This window comes from Leptonotus elevatus, chromosome 1, assembly GCF_054856555.1.
Source record: "Leptonotus elevatus isolate MCC_2025b chromosome 1, RoL_Lele_1.0, whole genome shotgun sequence".
Taxonomy (NCBI): domain Eukaryota; kingdom Metazoa; phylum Chordata; class Actinopteri; order Syngnathiformes; family Syngnathidae; genus Leptonotus; species Leptonotus elevatus.
The window spans coordinates 36,929,127-36,948,560 of record NC_141239.1 but is presented as its reverse complement, the minus strand read 5'-3'; the positions used below and the strand labels follow the sequence as shown (position 1 = coordinate 36,948,560).

Sequence of the window (19,434 nt, the reverse complement as noted above, 5' to 3'; positions counted from 1 at the left end):
AAATACGCTTGGTCAGAAGAACAATCTGCAATCATTTTTAATCATCATCAACAATTCATTTAATGCCGCTAATGAAAATGAGCATTAGTTAAAGCACTAGAAAGATGTATTGTTCGGAGCTTCATATATTCAGGAAAATAAAGATAAATTAACTCCAGAAATTGCAAAATTGCTACTAAATTAAACTCGGCTAATGAGCCAGAGCCAAGTGGGCCCCATTTGTCATGTTCCCCTCCAAGATATTTCCATCCTACTGAATATACTCTAATTGCAAAGTAGAGGAACTTTCCTCAAATCACAAGCGAGAAAAACTACCCCGCAGCCTAATGCACAGTCCCGAGACACGACTCCAAAATGAATATTGCATGTATGTCTCAATTCTGCTTGATTATGCTCCTTAGGTAAAGTGCACGAGGGACGAAAGCGCTGTTGAGACTACTGAACTTCTTCTTTTTTTTTTTTTTTTTAAGAGAGAGAGAGCTTAGTATTTTTTATTCGGTAATCTTACCGATTCAACATGTCATCATCATTGCTCTCTCCCTCCGTTTTTGTGTGTGTGTGCGTGAGTACGTGCGTGTGTGAGTTTGTGCTCATTAATTCACCTGAAACCTATTAAAAATCCCATACCCTTCACCTAAACCGAATACTTCAGAATCCCGATCGTGAAGTTGTCAGGAGACCCGAGGAGTGATCAAAGAAAAGAGAGAAAAGTGAAATCCAGCACCGACCAGACACCACCTACTACACAGAGGGTTACAAACCAGAATCTTTCACCAACCCCAGAAGCATATAAATTAAGAGAGACCTCAAGAGACCAAAGTAAAGACTAAAGAAAGGAAGGAAGGATAGATGAAGCAGAGTGAGATCCACAGACATCAGCCTCCACCGATTCAGCGACCAGAGGAAGAAGTAGATTGCGTTTGAATTTCGGTAGATGCTGGCGTAGTGGATCTGGAATGCATGAAGACCTCCACCAAAGAAGGGAGCCATCGACATCGACACCGGCCAGGACAGAGCAAGCACAACCCCCTAGGGCCCACCAGGCCTCGGCAGCGCTGCCCCGGACACCAGGGAGAGCACCGCAACGCAGCACCCCCCAAGAGGCCCAGGGAACTTCCAAGACGCAGCTGCCACCCAGCAGCCGTACAGAGGGGCAGAGCTGCCCACGCTCAGCACCTATAGAGTTAACCCACTGGCATGCAGTGATTCTGAATATTAACCCTGGAAGTGAATCTTGAGGAGTTGGTGATTGTAAGGTGTCATTTGATGTAGTCTGCTTGATCCTGCTGACAGTAACTGGGTTCCTGACTATAAAAACACAACCATTGGTTACAAATTGCCAAATACAGAAATAGCAATGTAAGTTATCGCGATGTGGTGGCTCTCGCTAACAGGCAGAATTAAGTAACCAGATGTAGATTAAAATATTCTATATACGTAGACCATGTTTCTATAAATTTTGATATTTGGTTTTTATTCGAGGCAGACATTTTTTCCATTAAAATGTGATTTATGAGGAGGTTATAGCATTGGTCGATATTCAGAGTTTGTATTTTTCCAGTTAACAAGAATTGTTTTTTTAGCGATAGTAAGGGCTACAAGTGTAGATTGATAAAGGTATCCTACAGTCCATGGTAGCGGAAAGTTTTCTAAGACTTTAGTCCAGAAATACATAACCGGAGTGCATAACCATAAAGCATAAAAATAAGTGTCTGTAGTGTTTTGTAAACACTACAGACAAATGTCGGAGTCTGAGAGTCCCATTTTCTTCATCATATATTGAGTAATGTATGTTCTATGAATAATTTTATATTGGATAAGTTGTAAATGTGTGTGTTTTGTCATTTTAAATACGTTTTCACAAACTTGAATCCAAAAGTCAGATTTCGGAGCTATAGACAAGTCTGTCTCCCATTTCGAGGTGAATACATTTTATTAGAATACAAAAGTAATTTATATATTTTTGAGTTTTTTTGTTGTTGTCGGAGAAAGCTTTGTAATATCTTTAGCTAAAACAGGCGGTTGGAGCGTACCCTGGAGTGTTGGAATTTGTTTCTTTATTATACTTTTAACTTGCAGATAATGTAAAAAAAAAAAATCAATTTTTTTTATTTTTGGAGCAAGGATGTATATGATATAAACATATTATCTGAGAAAAGATGGTGGAGATGTGTAATTCCTTTCTGCTCCCACACACCTAAATAAAACGATTGGTTGTTAAGTTATAAATCGGGGTTATGCCATATGGGAGGAAGCCCGCAGGGCTTCAATTGGGCTTTTGTAATTTCTAGTGCCTTCCACCAGGCGGTCAGGGTGGTGGAAATCATTGGGTTTTTAAAACAATTGTGTCACTTAATCGATGTTGTAATAAAGAGTAAATCTAAAAGTCGGAGGTTATTACAATTCTTCTGTTCTAGTTCCAGCCAACAGTTAGTATCTCTGTTGGGCTGTGCCCATAGAATGATATTTTGTAGCTGGTTAGCTATATAGTGGTGCATAAAATTTGGTGCCTCTAGACCCCCTTTGGATTTACTTTTCTGAAGAGTAGATAGACTAATCTTTGCTCTTTTTTTCCACCAGTAAAATTTTGTAACGGCCGAGTCCAACAACTGGAACCAGCTAGACGTAGGTTTGAATGGAATCATTGAGAAAAATAATTTATTTTGGGTAAAACTTTAATATTAATGGTGGCTATTCGTCCTATTAGAGAAATAGAAATATTATTCCAGCGCTCCAGGTCAGGTAAATGCTATCCAGAAGTGGAGTAAAGTTTAAATGAATTAAATCAGTTAATTTAGGTGAGATTTTTATGCCCAAGTATTTTAAATTACCTATAGGAAAAGAGTAATGTGGGTCCTGGCTTGCAGGGTTTCAGGAATTTTCTGTAATAGGCAGTAGTGTTGATTTTGTCCAGTTAATAGAATAATCTGATAAATGTGAGAATTTAGTTATTTAGTTAGATACTTCACCTAGCTAGCAGGTTCTTCAAAATAAAGTAAAATATAATCGGCATATAGATAAATTTTATGTTTTGTTACCCCAGAGTGATTTCCTTGGATCCTTCTATCCTGGCGTATAGTTAATGCAAGCGGCTCAATAAATATCGCAAATAATAAAGGGGACAGTGGGCATCCCTGGCTTGTGCCTCTCTGTAGAGTAAAACTCTAAGATATAATTCCATTAGTAGTAACTGTAGCTTTAGGAGAATCGTATAACACTGACACCCAATAAATAAATGACTTCCCAAAGCCAAATTTATTTAGAACAGCAAAGAGGAAGGACCAGTTAACTTTGTTGACGGCTTTTTCTGCATCCAACAATATAATACCGCTGAAGACCTCCCTCCAATTTAATGTCTTCGTCCAACTGGGAGAGGAGAAACGTTGGTGGGAGAGTGCGCTAATCAATTGTGCTACAAGGTTCAGATCACTCATGCAAAAAGCAGCCAGCAACCATAAATGAAAACTGGTGCCTCGAGATACGAGTTTTAGTATAATTATAATATCTGTCTACATGTGTTGTGGCACCCTTCGTGTTCAGATAACCATTGATTAAAAGATAAAAACGCTATGCCTATGGTGTTTCCTATTGTATGTTAGCATTAAGATAGGGTGGCTATTTGTTTCCCATAATAACTATACTGTTGTAAATTCAGTCCATTTACCACATAATTCTCTTTGTTTAATGTTTATATTGACAGTAAACTTCAAGTGGGAGTGGCATTAAACAACGAAAGAAGCTTCAAGTCTCTTCCTTGATTAGGATACTACTTGCTTGTTGTAAAGTGTGAGTTAAATGCCAACATGCAGTGCTCTTATCTTAAATTTGCACTTACAAGTCAAAGCAAAAAAAAAAAGGCTGATGTCTCAAGGCACCACTATATCAAATTATTATTATGTCATGTTGTCTGTGGTTGTTTCTGTTTTGTCTGTGTAACCAGTCGACACAGATGGCCACCTCACCGACTATTTGTAACAGAAGAACAATTGCTAATGTGGGATTCATTAATTGGCCTGGGAGCGAGTGTCATGGAAATGACTTGAACAGGCTGCTACATATCAGAGGATGTCTTAGAGGACATTGTTAAAAGTTACGGTAAAATTGAGGGGTTGAAAATTAAGTCATTTTTAAAACAAACCAAAATAACACCTAAAAAACGAGATTGAAAAACTAATTAAATTAACTTTATTTGTCGACATGCAAAACAAACTAAAGACTAAAACTAATGAAAATCCAATAAAATAGGGGTTTTGGGTTAGGAATGTATTTGGGGTCTAGGATTAGAATAATGGAATTATGAGTCGGATTAGGGGTTTGGGTGAAGGTTTAGAATCGGGATTAGGGTGTTTGGTGGACATGTTTACAGTTGGGGTTAGGTTTAGGAGTAGGGTTTGGTTTATCTGATAGGTTAGGGAGTGAGATAGAGGTTGGTGGGTAGGGTCATGAGTCATTGGCATGAGAGCACAGGTTAGGATTAGTAAAATTAGTATTATGGATTTAGCAGTTGACGCATAGGAGCTCCAGATCCGCATACACACAGCACCGCAGGTAGTGTGAATTGACACACAGACTCAAATACTTTCTCTTCCTTGCGGCGTCTGTACGGCGCCCGTTACGTATCTGTTTCGCAGTCAGTGTGAATTGGGCATTAGGGTCACGTTTATTCTAAAGAGTTGTACACTGTTAGTCACTTCTAGTTTCTACACAGCTCCATTAACTGTGGTTTGATGTAAATTATTTTTTTTTGAACCTGACTTTATTGATCACCAAGATTTTAGGAAAGGGCTCAAATATTCTTTTCTCAGAAAGATGGCCACCTACACTTGACCTTAACATTTGAAAGTTGTTGAAATGTGAGTGGGAAAAGAGAGAGTAAAAATATGTTATTTTTAAAGCAAGCGCAGGAAACATATAAAAAGAGTGACATTTATTGGCTTTTGAGGAACATAAAAAACAAGGATAAGGCAGCTATTCTCAGATTTCTGACTGCTTTTTGTTTTTTGTTGCATAAAAATGCATTCTGGAGTCCTTCTGCATTCTACTTGAATGTATTCATCCAATTTTGAAAGCACAAAAGCTGAGCAATTTGAATACACTATAAGTGAAGCTGTGACTCCGACTACGACTGAAAGCACTGGGTTAGCTGGAGATGAATGAGGTGAGCTGACAGATAGCTGAATGGAAACACACATGCAAGCAAATGGCTGTCGGGCATCACACACACACACACACACACGCACATGACTACACACATTCAACATACTAAACAGGAGTCCCAAGGTTTTTCCCCCCCATCATCTCAAACTGTGACAGATATTTCTTGTTCTTGCTCAAAAAAAAGAGGAAAAAAGACACTCGTAATTCCTACACCTCCGTCTACCTGCATGTGTTCCAGGGGTAATATACTGTGGACAAACAGCCAGTGGGGGCCCACAGTAGTAAAGGGATGGAGAAGCAGGGCTTAGTGGATATAAACAACCAGATTAAGGAGACAATCTCCACCATAAATCTGCAATATTATCTGCTGCGGGCGGCAGGAAGGGGAAGCTCAGAGAGCTGGACCGGCACCAAGAGCGGCCTGTGATGTTTTATTATCGCCAGCCGTAGCCTAAACTCGGGGATGAACATTTGAAAGCCTCGGAATCAATCACGGCAATGGCGGCATACACTTGGCTCAATAATGCTTTCTCAGGCTGGCTAAAGAGGGGAAAATGATCAGCGTGGAAGCAATCAGCAGCGGGTGGGAATGCAAATTCTTGTGCATACTTAGACCTGCACTTGAGCGTGTGAAGATGGTGCACTCATTGCGTACTAAATAGCAATACCACCATAATGTATGACTGCTACAAAATGTAACGCATTACCTCTAACCGATCAATATTGCTGCAGTCTAACATCCATGTTAGAGGTAGGGCGATATTGATATTGCGGGGTTTTTTCATTGTGTTGTAAGTTACTCTTTGTTTCCCAGCCAGAAGCCTTGGTTGTGAGACATAGCCACAGTTTTCACTTACACTTGTATGCAGTGTGAAAAATACTGGAAATTAAAATGAAGGGAAAAACGATAAGGGGGGACTAAAAGGGGAAAAACTATATAATTAGCAGGAGCTCCGAGATTGGTGTGAACAGTGCAATTACCCCAGTAATCATCAGGTGGTAGGAGAGAGGAGGAGATGTGGCAACAGGAGGAAGAAATAAATGGAGAAAGACAAAGGCAATAAAAGAAACAAAAGTCAGGAGTCTTAATCAGTGCTGTGAGCCACGGGAAAACACATTTTTCTACACAATAAGCATTCAGGAGTCCAAACAGAAAAAAAAAAAAAACAAAAAAAAAACGTTACTGATTCAAGGGTATATTAAATGTGGGATAAAACTAAAACTGAAAAATAACGTGCAACAAGTGCAGGACCCTAACACTTCCATTATTTATTAGTACAATTGCAGAAATGACAATGTCAGTCATGGCTGAAATTGAGGTCTTGAGCTTCCCTTCCTGCTCGATTGCTCCTCAGTCCTCAAATGTAATTTGCAGAATCCAACGTCTGGCATCTTTATTATTTCATATTATTTTCCAATCGTATAGTTTGTCGTCACAGTATCACATTTATAAGAATGCAGATGTTAACTTCCTGCTTGGGAACACAATCCGAAATGTAGGTTGAAACAAGAAGCTCGGGTTAAATTTTTAGGACATCATCAAAGTAAAATGTAAATACGTTGCTGCATTTAGAAGACAAAAAAATACGGCCATAAAAGATAGCATCCACATCATGCGTGATCGTTCTGATATACTGTTGACATGTCATCAAAATTCCCAACCACAACCCTGTCCTAAAATACAACAAAACAATGTTTTTTTTAATTGTTTTTTTTTAAGGAAATTTTTTTGAAATATGAGTGTATTGACTTACAAGTGTGGTAACGGAACAAATTAAACTCTCATCTCAAGGTATGCAGAGGCTGATTATTTTTCAATTTAAAAAAACACATGCATCATTTGAATTCTCATTTGTTAATGGCGTGTATCATCGTTTTTAACAGAAAAGTAATTCATGCCAAGCAATTATTTGCGTCACGACAATCGCCACATTGGCCGGAGATGCCAGCTAATCCGAATGCGAGAACAAAATCAAGACAGCATGGCATTGTTAATGAACATTGTCCAGTAAATAGCCTCGGTAGCTGCGGTGACTGACAAATGGTGAGGAGACACAAGAGGCATTGGGTAATAGCATCTAATGGGCTGCTCTTGAAGGCAGCCAATGCCTGCAAGATTTTCTCCCTGATTACTGACATTAGCCAGAGTTCAATTCTCCCCAGTGAGTCGCTTTCCTGCTCCCCAGTCACACTCGTCTCTGTCAACGTCTTGCTTTATTCATCGTGCCCTCTTGTTGCTATTTTTATGCTAATCGTATGCTGAAGAGTGAGATGCTCTATTTTGAAATTTACAAAAAAAGTTAAATTTGTTGAAGGCTTTTCTTTGCAAGAAATGCACATTGTGCAGAACAGGCATATAGAATAACAGAATCTAGATAGTTTTGAGTGGACTGGACACTGTTTTATGTCTGATAAATCTGGAGTCTGTTGGTTCCGGCTCCATTAAATCAAGGTTTCACTGTCAAGTCATAAGTCTCAAATCTTAACTTTCAAGTTTCATGCAAGTCAAGTTACTGTGGCAAATATCAGACAAGTTCAGTTGCCACTAAATTTTAAGATAGTCAAGTCATTGCTTGGGCAACCCAAAATCACAACAAGTAATACAAATACATTTGTACAGTTTTTGGGAATGGTTCCAAATCCAGTCTCTTTATTTTCAGGCGCATAACCACATGAAGATAAGTCAATGCTCGACCAGCAATTGGTGCTATCTAATCTAAAATAAAACAGATTAATAACTTGGTTCAAATAAACCGGTCTGGGGTGGGGGAGGAAGAACGCTTCAGATTTAGACGCTTTAGATACATTTTTGACCAAATATGACATTCAATATATCTTCCAGAAAAATAGCACAAGTTCAAAAGCAGTTTTTGAACTCACAGAAGAAATAACCAAAAACATTGAAAAACTATTGATAATAGCAGGGATATTTGTTGATCTTTAACCCATTTGCTCATGTCACTCATTCAGCCAGTGTAAACAATAGTGAGATAGATAAGGTAGGTGTGAGTATTTTTTAGGATTACTTGTTGATCAACCTGAAACAACATACTGTACTTATCCACTCTAAACTTCCATATCTGGTGTGAATGTTTGGTGATGGTCGGAAGGGCTGTAGGTGCACACTGGCAGCCACGCTTTTTGTCAGCCAGCCCAAGGGCAGCTATGGCTACTTAAGTAGCTTACCCACTTACCGCCATCAGAGTGTGAATGTGTGAGCGCACGAATAATGTATCCATTGTGAAGCATCTTTGAGTGTCCAAAAAAGCGCTATACAAATCTGATCCACTATTATTATTAAATGTCTTAATGGGCTCAATCAAGTTTGGGAATCACCGTACTAGACTGACAGTAGATCAGTCTCTACCAACAAACTCAAATAACTGCTATCATCTGACGATGAACACTTCTTATATTAATGGCTCTTTAGACTATATTATTAGCATCATGGCAGAACTTGAAATTGAAATAAATTATTAAAATGAAAATGCGGCTTAGAATTTTACTTTGCTTGAAGGGCGTTTGACTTAATTTGTTCCGACGTCACATGCCACGGACGCAATTGCGTCGGCTCAAATGTCAAAGACAAATCACACATGCTGAAACGCACACCTCCAATTCTCAATATAACGCTGCCCGCACAATCTCATAATTACAAAGATTGAGTGAAGCCGACTGGAAATGCCAGAGAGCAGTCACGACCGCCTCTGAAAAAAAAAACTGTCGTCACCAGCGGGAACAAACATCGACAGCCCACTGGAGGCCGAGCAGACACAAAAACCCTCTCACAGGCTGCGAGCTAACATGGTTGTACTGTCAAAACACTTTTATTAAAAGCACACCAACCGTGTCATTTTGTTGTGCAGCGTTCACACTGCATTCAAAGAAAAACATTCACGAAGCTGACTGGTGGGGAAATCTCTTGAATAAGGTTAACTATGTTAATGGCAGACTTTTGTATGTAGAGATCAACATTTTTCTTATACTGTCGCAACCATAAAAGGCAACGCCCCCTTTGAGCGCAGTTTTCAAATATTGGTGAGGGGGCCAGCAAGAGTCTGGTTGGTAAAAGAAGTTTCTTAAAAAATATTTTAAATATATTTTCAGTACCACTTTTTCTTATATTGCTAATTTCTTTCTATAGACAGCAGAAGGAGCTTCCACTTAATAAAGTAAAAAAAACTTAATTCTTCTTTATGGTCAGTTATCTCTATTTCTTAAACTCAAAATGTTGCCATTTGTTTGCAACACTTGTGTGCAGTAAGCAAGTCAAGTAAAGTAAAAGTAAGAATATTATTTGAAATTGCTCCAAATATGTATAATGCAATCTGGTCCAAAACATAAAAATAACCCTAAGTAATTTAAAAACAATACTTCACATGGGTTTTACATTTTGAGCTGTCAAACGATTACATTTTTACATCAGATTAATCCCATTTTAGAATTTTTTATTAATCATGATTAATCACTCAATTAAAAAGTTTTTTTTATCAAAAAAATTTGCCCGCCAATTTGGAAGAACACCTTGTTGTTTTAATTCTTTCTCACATTCAATTTTATGAGGATGTCTTCCACATTTTTGATCCAATGAACACTCCCAGTCTCCTTTTTTTTCTAATCAGTTAATGAATTGCATAATTTAAATTGAAAAAAAAAAGAACAAATATTCTGAATGTCATATGCAAACAATTATTAAATGCTTTACTAAGCTAAAAGCACGCCGCAAGCATCTAATTTCTCTGTTTGTGGCTCCCTGTTAATGTACACAACTAGGACGAGAAGAGATAAGTATATAAGAGAATTGAGACCTGCCCACAATTACACCATCAAACTAAAATCTGTTGATGATTCTGTTCCATGGTCATCGTGTCTCCGAACGTATTTAAAAATATATATAATAATGTCGTACATTAACCAAAATCAAAAATGAATGTGACGGCAAAAGAAAAACAAAAATTGTTGATAAAAAAGGGATGGTCACTTTTGGCAACAATTTTGGGATATATATTAAGTGGTAAAAATGTTTTTGATAGATTTATTTTTCAATCAGGTGGCTAGGTTTATTTCATGTTTCAAATTTATGTTTCTGAAATACTTTACTTTTTAAAGGTTAAATATTTATATTTCAAATTCAATTATCAGCCTTTTCTTTTCCTGATCCTTTTTTTATTAGAAAAAAAACTGTTAGAACTGTCAATAGTTAAACTGTGATACATTTTTCAGTCATATCGCCCAGCCCTTTTTTGCGGTATATTTAAATAATTGATTCAATGTATGAAAATATAGAATAATTTTTTTCCCAACATGTTTGAAGATACTGTAATTTGTGGTGTTTTATGATTAACGTCTATAAGCAACAAATGTCAACTATAATATTGTTTTGAATATTGAAATGAATCGTATCAAATCAAAAATCGTATACCAAAGCGTATCGAACCGTTCTGCTCTGAAAGATATCATTTTGCAATCAAATCGCAACCTGTGTATCGAGATACATATCGAATTGGACTCATGTCAAAGATTCCCACCACTACTGTCAAGCTAAAGGACTGCTGTCAAAATTAATAGTGCAATTAATCTACGTTAATACAAGATGAATGCAATATTTTTTGGTGATTTATCAATGAGTTAACACTAACTTTGACAGCACTAGTTTTAATTTGCCAAAAGTGCCTATGATCAAGCCAAATCAGATACATGCAAGCAGTAAAGTTGGAAATTACAAAATTCAAAATTTTGGGAATTTTCACACACAGCTAAAATGGTTCCGAGAAGGAAGTGAAGTAGACACAAACGGCTAGTATAAAGTCCAGAGGGTTAACACTCTTCTTTAATAATAGTGACCATGTGATCAAATGTCATCCAAAATAGCAACCGGTAAACAGTTTCTGTTCCACCAACGCCCAACCAACATAGACCCCCGCACAAATCATCTTCTCTTTCTTTCCATCACTGCAAGAAGTGCTCTCTCTCCTTCTCCTTCTCTTTCTCCATCTGCACGAGAGGCTGTCCTGGTGTGTCAGTAATGACAATGTCCCAGTGTTCCTCTCTGCCAATTAGCCTGGCCGTAATTACACGGACACATGTGGAGCTGTCAATCACGCCGCTCCTCCACACTGGAACTCAAACACCTGCCCCTCCCGGCACCGAGAGAGAGACTGAGACCACACAGACCAGTACCACATTGCTCAATTACTCTTTTTTTTTTTTTTTTTAAATAGCTCAGTATTGTTCATTCGGAAATGTCATCATCATTGCTCTTTATTATTATTATTTTTTTATATTTATTTTTTATTATTATTTATATATATATATATATATATATATAATTTTATTTTTTTGTATGTGGGTGAGTATGTGTATGTGCGTGCGTGCGTGTGTGTATTTGTTAGGTCACCAAAAACCTATTAGAAAAAATCCCATACCGTTCACCTAAACCGAACACCGCCGTCAGGAGACCCGAGGGGACCCGAGGGGACCAAAGAAAACCAAGGAAGGTGAAATCCAGCACCGACCAGACATGACCCACCGGGCCACCCACCAGAATTCTTCCCCAACCCAAGAAACATCTAAATTCCAACAAATCCAACAAAAAAAAATAAAAAATCAGGGAGACCTCAAGAGACCGAAGGAGAGACTGAGGAAAGGAAGGAAGGACAGACGAAGCCGAGTGAGATCCACAGACACCAGCCTCCACCGATTCAATGACCTGAGGAGGAAGCAGATTGTGTCTGAGTTTCGGTAGATGCTGGTGTGGTGGATCTGGCATGCATGAAAATCTCCACCAAAGAGGGGAGCCGTCGACCCCTGCCAGGACAGAGCAAGCGCAACACCTCAGGGCCCCACAGGCCGCGGCAGCGCCAAAGGACGACCCACGGGCCCCGCCAGGGCCACCGGCCGGAGAGCAAACCCAGGAGCAGGAGCGCCCCCCACCCCAACACGGCCCGCGCCCCCGACCCAACGCAGCAGGACGGGGCACTGCAGGCCCGCCAGGCACCCCACCGTCCCCCAACCCCCGCACCCCCCACGCCCCCCATCCACCCCAACCCAGCCCCAGCCGCCCCCAAGTCCCCAATCCCCCCAGACACCCCAGCACCCCCCCACCCCGCAGCCCCCCCCCAACAAAGCCGCCCCCCCGACCAACCGGCAGCCCCCCAACCCCCGACCCCCAGCCCCCGGGGAGCACCCGCACCCAGGCACCGGCGCTGACGAGGGGCCGGACAGCGGAGCGGAGAGGGCAGCCGCGCCCACCCCACCCCCCGCCGCGTGGAGGGACGGAACACCGGGGGCAGAAGGGGAGATGGGGGCACCGGAGGACGGCCGACACCCCCGAACCCCAGGCCCAGCGGGGGAAGGCCTCGGTCGTCACCCCAGCGTTCTTTGTGAAAGTTAACCCCTGTTACTTTTTTTTTTTTTTTTTTTTTTCCCCCTTTTTTTTGTGTGTGTGGGTGAGTATGTGTATGTGCGTGCGTGCGTGCGTGTGTGTGTGTATTTGTTAGCTCACCAGAAAACCTATTAGAAAAAAAATCTCATACCGTTCACCTAAATCGAACACCAGGAGACCCGAGGGGACCGAAGAAAACCAAGGAAGGTGAAATCTAGCACCGACCAGACACCCCCCACCAGAACTCCTCCCCAGCCCAAGAAACATCCAGACCCCAACAAAACCAAAAAACATAAAATCAGGGAGGCCTCAAGAGACCAACGGAGAGACCGAGAAAAGGAAGGAAGGACAGACGAAGCCGCGTGAGATCCGAGACACCAGCCTCCACCGATTCAATAACCTGAGGAGGAAACAGATTGTGTCTGAGTTTCGGTAGATGCTGGTGTGGTGGATCTGGCATGCATGAAAATCTCCACCAAAGAGGGGAGCCGTCGACCCCCGCCGGAACAGAGCAAGCGCAACACCTCAGGGCCCCCCAGGCCGCGGCAGCGCCAAAGGACGACCCCCGGGCCCCACCAGGGCCACCGGCCGGAGAGCAAACCCAGGAGCAGGAGCGCCCCCCGCCCCAACACGGCCCGCGCCCCCGGCCCAACGCAGCAGGACGGGGCACTGCAGGCCCACCAGGCACCCCACCGGCCCCCAACCCCCGCCCCCCCCCACAACCCCCCGCCCCCCATCCACCCCCGCCCCCCCCCCCCAACCCAGCCCCAGCCGCCCCCATGCCCCCAATCCCCCAGACACCCCCACCCCCAGCACCCCCCCGCCCCGCAACCACCACCACCGCCCCCCCCCCAACAAAGCCGCCCCCCCCCGACCCCACCCCAACCAACCGGCAGCCCCCCAACCCCCAACCCCCAGCCCCCGGGGACCACCCGCACCCAGGCACCGGCGCCGAAGAGGGGCCGGACAGCGGAGCGGAGAGGGCAGCCGCGCCCACCCCACCCCCCGCCGTGTGGAAGGACGGAACACCGGGGGCAGAAGGGGGAGATGGGGGCACCGGAGGGCGGCCGACACCCCCGAACCCCAGGCCCAGCGGGGGAAGGCCCCGGTCGTCACCCCAGCGTTCTTTGTGAAAATTAACCCCTGTTACTGAGTCCGCCAGCTCGCGGACTGGCGAACTCTACCCCTAAACCGTGAATGTGACCCCACCCAGTGTATATACAAGTGTGTGTGTGTGGTGCATTAAAATTAGGAGCAGGTGAACCGGAGCCGATGGAAATGATATTCCCACGCTCCGATCCACCCGCCACCCAAGCATGTTGCTGAGTGTATGTGGTGCATTAAAAAAAAAATAGATAGGGCGGGGGAGGGGGGGGGGGGGGGTGGCGACACGGACAGGGGACCGCAGCACTGCTCTATACTGCGGCCCCCAACCGATGGCACCCCCACAAGCCCCCCCCCCACCCACAAGTTGTGTGGTGTATTAAAATTGGAGGGGAGTTGTAGGGTGAAGACGGTGTTTCCACCCTACCCCACCCCCCAAAGTGTGTTATGTGCCCTATATGTCTATAAAAGTGTATTGTGCAAACCTAGTGTAGTGAGTTAAGAGGTGTGACCAGCGGGGCCCCCCCCAACCGGGCGGGGGCAGGAGGCGCACCGGCCCACCAAGCCCCCACCCACCCCACCAGGACCCCGGCGGGCATATGGGACCCGTCCGGCGGGGCGATAGGGCTCGCCCCCCGGATACTGGGTCCCGCCCGAGGTGTCAGGACGCCCACCGGAGCGGGGCGGGCACGACACCAAACCCCAGCCACCCCCGCCGGCCCCCATAGCACCGAGACCCGGGCCATGGATGGAGCCCCCGGCCCAGGGGAGGGGAAGGAAGGCGTACCGGGGAGGGGGAAGGGGAGGGGGGAAGGAGACGACAAGAAGGGCAGGGGGCAGCGGCAGGGCCGCAGAGAGAGGGGGAGAGGAGGAGGAAAGGTGACGAGGGAGAAGGGACAGGGAGGCGGAGGACGGGCGGGGAGAGAGGCAGCAAGGGGGAGGAAGGGGGAGGGGAGAGGGAACCACCGGGCACCCCGGCGGCCCACAGGCCCCGAACCGCGTCACCGGGCCCAGAGCGACGGACCGCGCCGGAACGGCGCCGCCCCAGACACCAGGGAAAGCCACGCAACACAGCACCCCCCAAGAGACCCAGGGAACGGCCAAGACGCAGCCGCCACCCAGCAGCCAACAGAGGGGCAGACCCGCCCACACCCAGCCAGGGGGGACAGCACCCACAGAATTAACCCACTGGCATGCCGTGAATCCGAATATCAACCCCTGGTGCCCATCGGAGGCGAATCCGCTCGATCCCGCTGGCAGCAGCTGGCTCAATTACTCTTAACTGAGTCAACAATCCCACGGCCCTCATTGAAAATGGCACCGGAGTGGTTTGTTTGCAGCCAGCTTCATGGACTGCTTGCGATGTCCTGTTTACTTGCTTAATGCACTTTGTGCCAACGCACTCTACAGATGGCAGCCTGCAGCAGATTCAATTTGTAACAGGAGCACAACAACGTAATATTATACAGATGTTTCTGCTATATACTATATAAGAAGGCAACTACCACATGCGGTGGCCAGGCGTAGATGACTTGGGATACGAGTTTAATTTGTCCCGTGACCACGCTTATGGATCAAAACACTCATCATCCTTCTCCACTGAAATAAATGGAAATGCCATTAACCCATCACAGCCCTTGTCGCCCCTAAAAACAAACACAATGTTTATGTTTGTTTTTTAATAAAGGGGAAAATTGCAATTGATACATTTGTACTTACAACAGAGTAGTAACAATTAAATATAATTTAATTAAATAAATAAATAAAACAGTTTGAGCATCATAATTCATTGCTGCATTTCAATTCATTATCACTTCTGATGTGCCTGCCTATGCCACTGGTAGTCTGGTAGACACTAAAAAAAAGCTAAGTTCGAGTACTTATATGACTATCACGCAGACACAAAGAAGAACAGACATTTTCTAATATTTGTAGCTTCTGAAACCATGACTATCAATGCTAACCGATAACATATCACTGGTGATTTAGCATTTTTGGTTAGCTTTAAGTTAAGCTGACTTTCCCAAGGAAAAATTATGTTTGAAATGCAGCTGTTAATCCCCTTTGTCTAAAACGGGACAAAAACAGCTAGATTGTGTTAAACTTGGTTTATGCTTGACATGCCCGTGAGGTCCGCACAACTCCATGTGGTGCAATGACATCATTTCAGCAACCACGTCCCCCCAAGCAATATCTGCATTGCCCAAATTTTCCGCACTGCGTACCTACGAATTTGGAAACTATGTGGACGGCCTGTGCGGGAAAAAAATGGATGAGCAAAAACTACTTTCTTTGTTTTCATTTATTTTGTTAAATGTATGTGAATGTTTACACCAAACTATTAACTGAATAAAAAAAAAGAAAACGTTTTCTAGCTTCTATTGTGGTGAAGTGTTGTTCATATTCTGTAGACGCTCTTCACTGCCTTTTATAGTTTGGGAAAAGAGAAGCTAACAGAGGGGGCAAGCCGCGCAGCGTATAAAAGGCTGCAAAAATTGTGTCGACCTGTTTCCGCACGTCTCATTTCTGCGTGGAACATACATGCGTCAAGCATAAGCCAAGCTTTAATGTGTGCACCCAGACTTAGCAAGCATCCAGTATAGGCCTACTTTAGTACCGTCTATTTTTCTGTTTGGTAAACATTCGCGATAAACTTCAGCATTCGAGACAATGACGATTTAGTGTTTCATCAGTATAAAGGGCATTGGGGCCACAGCCAAAGAAGTTGCGAAGAATTGAGGCGGAATACAGTAATGCATTTGGATATTTGATTCACTTGTGAAATGCTTTGGCTGCAAATTGTTTGTTCCAGCTTGTGCTAAACACTCCAATCATGTACGAAATACTTTTACTGGCCTTTCACAGCAATTTGTACATGTTGTAAGTGCACATTCATTATTGTATTATGTAGCCGATTTGTCCAGAATGTGTGCACGAGAACATACAATAAGCCTGTATCAAGTCATGCGATCAAGTCTTTCGTGTCCGAAGTTACAGAGAATCTTCATTGCATGTGCATGTACAAGCGCACTTGATGCATTTTTTCCAAATGGCAAAGAAGCACTTCTTCAAAAGCAGTACAGCCACAGAGGAATCGTCAAAGATTTGTGTCCAGCCGAAGTAGCCGATAACAACTCATTCAGCCGGCGGCGAATAGCAAGTCGGCGTTGGGGCCCGTCTGTAAGTTGCGTGTTACAGAGGCTCAAATTACCAATCAAGTCACCATTGATATTGTCCCTAACCTGGACGGTAAACATCCGGGTGACTTTTACTCTGACAGGCCAGCTACATGTTGTGTACTAATCACGCATTAGCCCCACATTAGGATAGGCCACCCCCCACCGCCCCACCCCCACACGGGATGACATCAAACCTGACGTGATGAGGATTTTACTCTGATCAGAATGGGCGCAGTATCAAAGACGGTCTTTTTCTTGCCCATTACGTCAGCAAACTTCCATTCAAGTGAACAACGGCAGCTGTCGTTTACACACGGGATACGTCATCACGGTCACGTGACCAGGATAATGGCGTTGCACACGGTATGTTTTTTTTTATACTTAATTGGATTAAAAGAAAATTAAAAGAGATATTTTCACTTTTATTTTTTATATACAATGCCGATTCCAATACTGGAGTTATTAGCTGTGTGTTCTTTTAAGGGCAATGCTGTGATATGTATTTGAAATGATGGAGACTTTTTGGATGAAAGTTTGAGGTATATTTTGTGGCAGTGCTCGGGATTATTGTATGCCAATAAATGAGGGGTGACTTCTTGTGCCGCATCACGACATATGGTACGGTACAGTACATACTAAGGAAAGCGGTATGGGTATCAATTAGGAGACTCACAAAAGGAGCAATAAAAATGCTTGTTTAACGGTTATGTATTTACAGGTAGCGCCACAATTTGTAAGTGGCAGACAAAATTCTTTTTTTGCAGCCGATACATAAATATGTGCGGGAGACACTGCGGCATTAGTGTCTCAATTCAAGGATCTGATCAATGGCATCATTGATCGGATCGGCAAATTACGACCGGTCACAAATTATATATATATAACAAAATATGCAAAATATAAAAAGTCTATTTGTTATCACATTTATACTCAAGTGCAGAAGATAGTTTGGCAAAACCAAGAGGAATGTTTAAGATTATCATAGTTTGCTGAGCTTTAACACAACACATTATCAATAATTGAAACATCACAACATTAAAAGTCCTCCTGGTTACTCAATCTATGCAATTTGTTCTGAGCACATAATCGCTTGAGAGGCCTGAAAAGAATAATGGCCACCGATGGCATGTTTGAGATCAATAAAGACACAGCCTTTATAAATGATACTTAAATATCCATTACCCACTCATTCTGTGGCATTAATTAAAGCCTTCACAATTGTGCTTGTAACTCAATACATTTAAGTCAAGGTAATAGAGGGCCCGATTTCCCTCGGGCATCTCCAACAGGGGGCAAATAAATGAAAGTTTCTTACTGGCGTCGATAATGTGGCATGAGAGTTATTTGTCAGGGGTTTGTGAGGTTGTCTGCGTCTCACAGGGAGATACAGTCTCTTTTTTTTTTTTTTTTTTTTTTTTTTTTTTTAAGAGCTCAGTATTGTTCATTCGGAAATGTCATCATCATTGCTCTTTTTTTTTTTTTTTTTTTTTTTTAAATATATATATATATATATATACACATATATACATACATATATACATATATACATACATACATACATACCTTTTTTTTTTTTTTTTTTTTGTGTGTGTGGGTGAGTATGTGTGTGTGCGTGCGTGCGTGCGTGTGTTTGTTAGCTCACCAGAAAACCTATTAGAAAAAAAAATCTTATACCGTTCACCTAAATCGAACACCAGGAGACCCGAGGGGACCGAAGAAAACCAAGGAAGGTGAAATCCAGCACCGACCAGACACCCCCCACCAGAACTCCTCCCCAGCCCAAGAAACATCCAGACCCCAACAAATCCAAAAAACATAAAGTCAGGGAGGCCTCAAGAGACCAACGGAGAGACCGAGAAAAGGAAGGAAGGACAGACGAAGCCGCGTGAGATCCGAGACACCAGCCTCCACCGATTCAATAACCTGAGGAGGAAACAGATTGTGTCTGAGTTTCGGTAGATGCTGGTGTGGTGGATCTGGCATGCATGAAAATCTCCACCAAAGAGGGGAGCCGTCGACCCCCGCCGGAACAGAGCAAGCGCAACACCTCAGGGCCCCCCAGGCCGCGGCAGCGCCAAAGGACGACCCCCGGGCCCCACCAGGGCCACCGGCCGGAGAGCAAACCCAGGAGCAGGAGCGCCCCCCGCCCCAACACGGCCCGCTGAGTACGCAGCTGAGGCGTAGGGAGTTGGGTTTTGTGAGTATTGAGTCTCTGCGTTTTGCAGATGATATGTTCTGTTGGCTTTATTAAGCCACAATCCTAAACTCTCTTCAACTCTCTCTGGAGCAGTTTGCAGCTCAGTATTAGGTTAGGATGAGAATCAGCACCTCCAAATCTGTGGCCATGGTACTCAGTCGGTTAGAAGTTGAGATCCTGCCCAATGAGGAGATATATCTTGGGATCTTGTTCACATGTAAGGGAAGGAAGGAGCGGGAGATTGACCGACAGATCGATGTAGTGTCTGCATTGATGTGGACTCTGAATCGATTTGACATGATAAAGAAGTAGCTAACCCGAAAGGCTAACCTGTAATTAACTGGTTGATCTTCATTCCCACCCTCATGAGCACTGAGTCATGACCTCACCGAAAAAAGTTCACATAAGCGATA

General features: G+C 43.4%; 1 protein-coding gene across 6 annotated transcripts in view; it reads right to left on the bottom strand.

The window, feature by feature from the left end:
* pde1cb (phosphodiesterase 1C, calmodulin-dependent b) overlaps positions 1 to 19,434 on the bottom strand; it is a 118,153-nt gene that overhangs the window by 54,423 nt on the left and 44,296 nt on the right. The window lies entirely within an intron of this gene.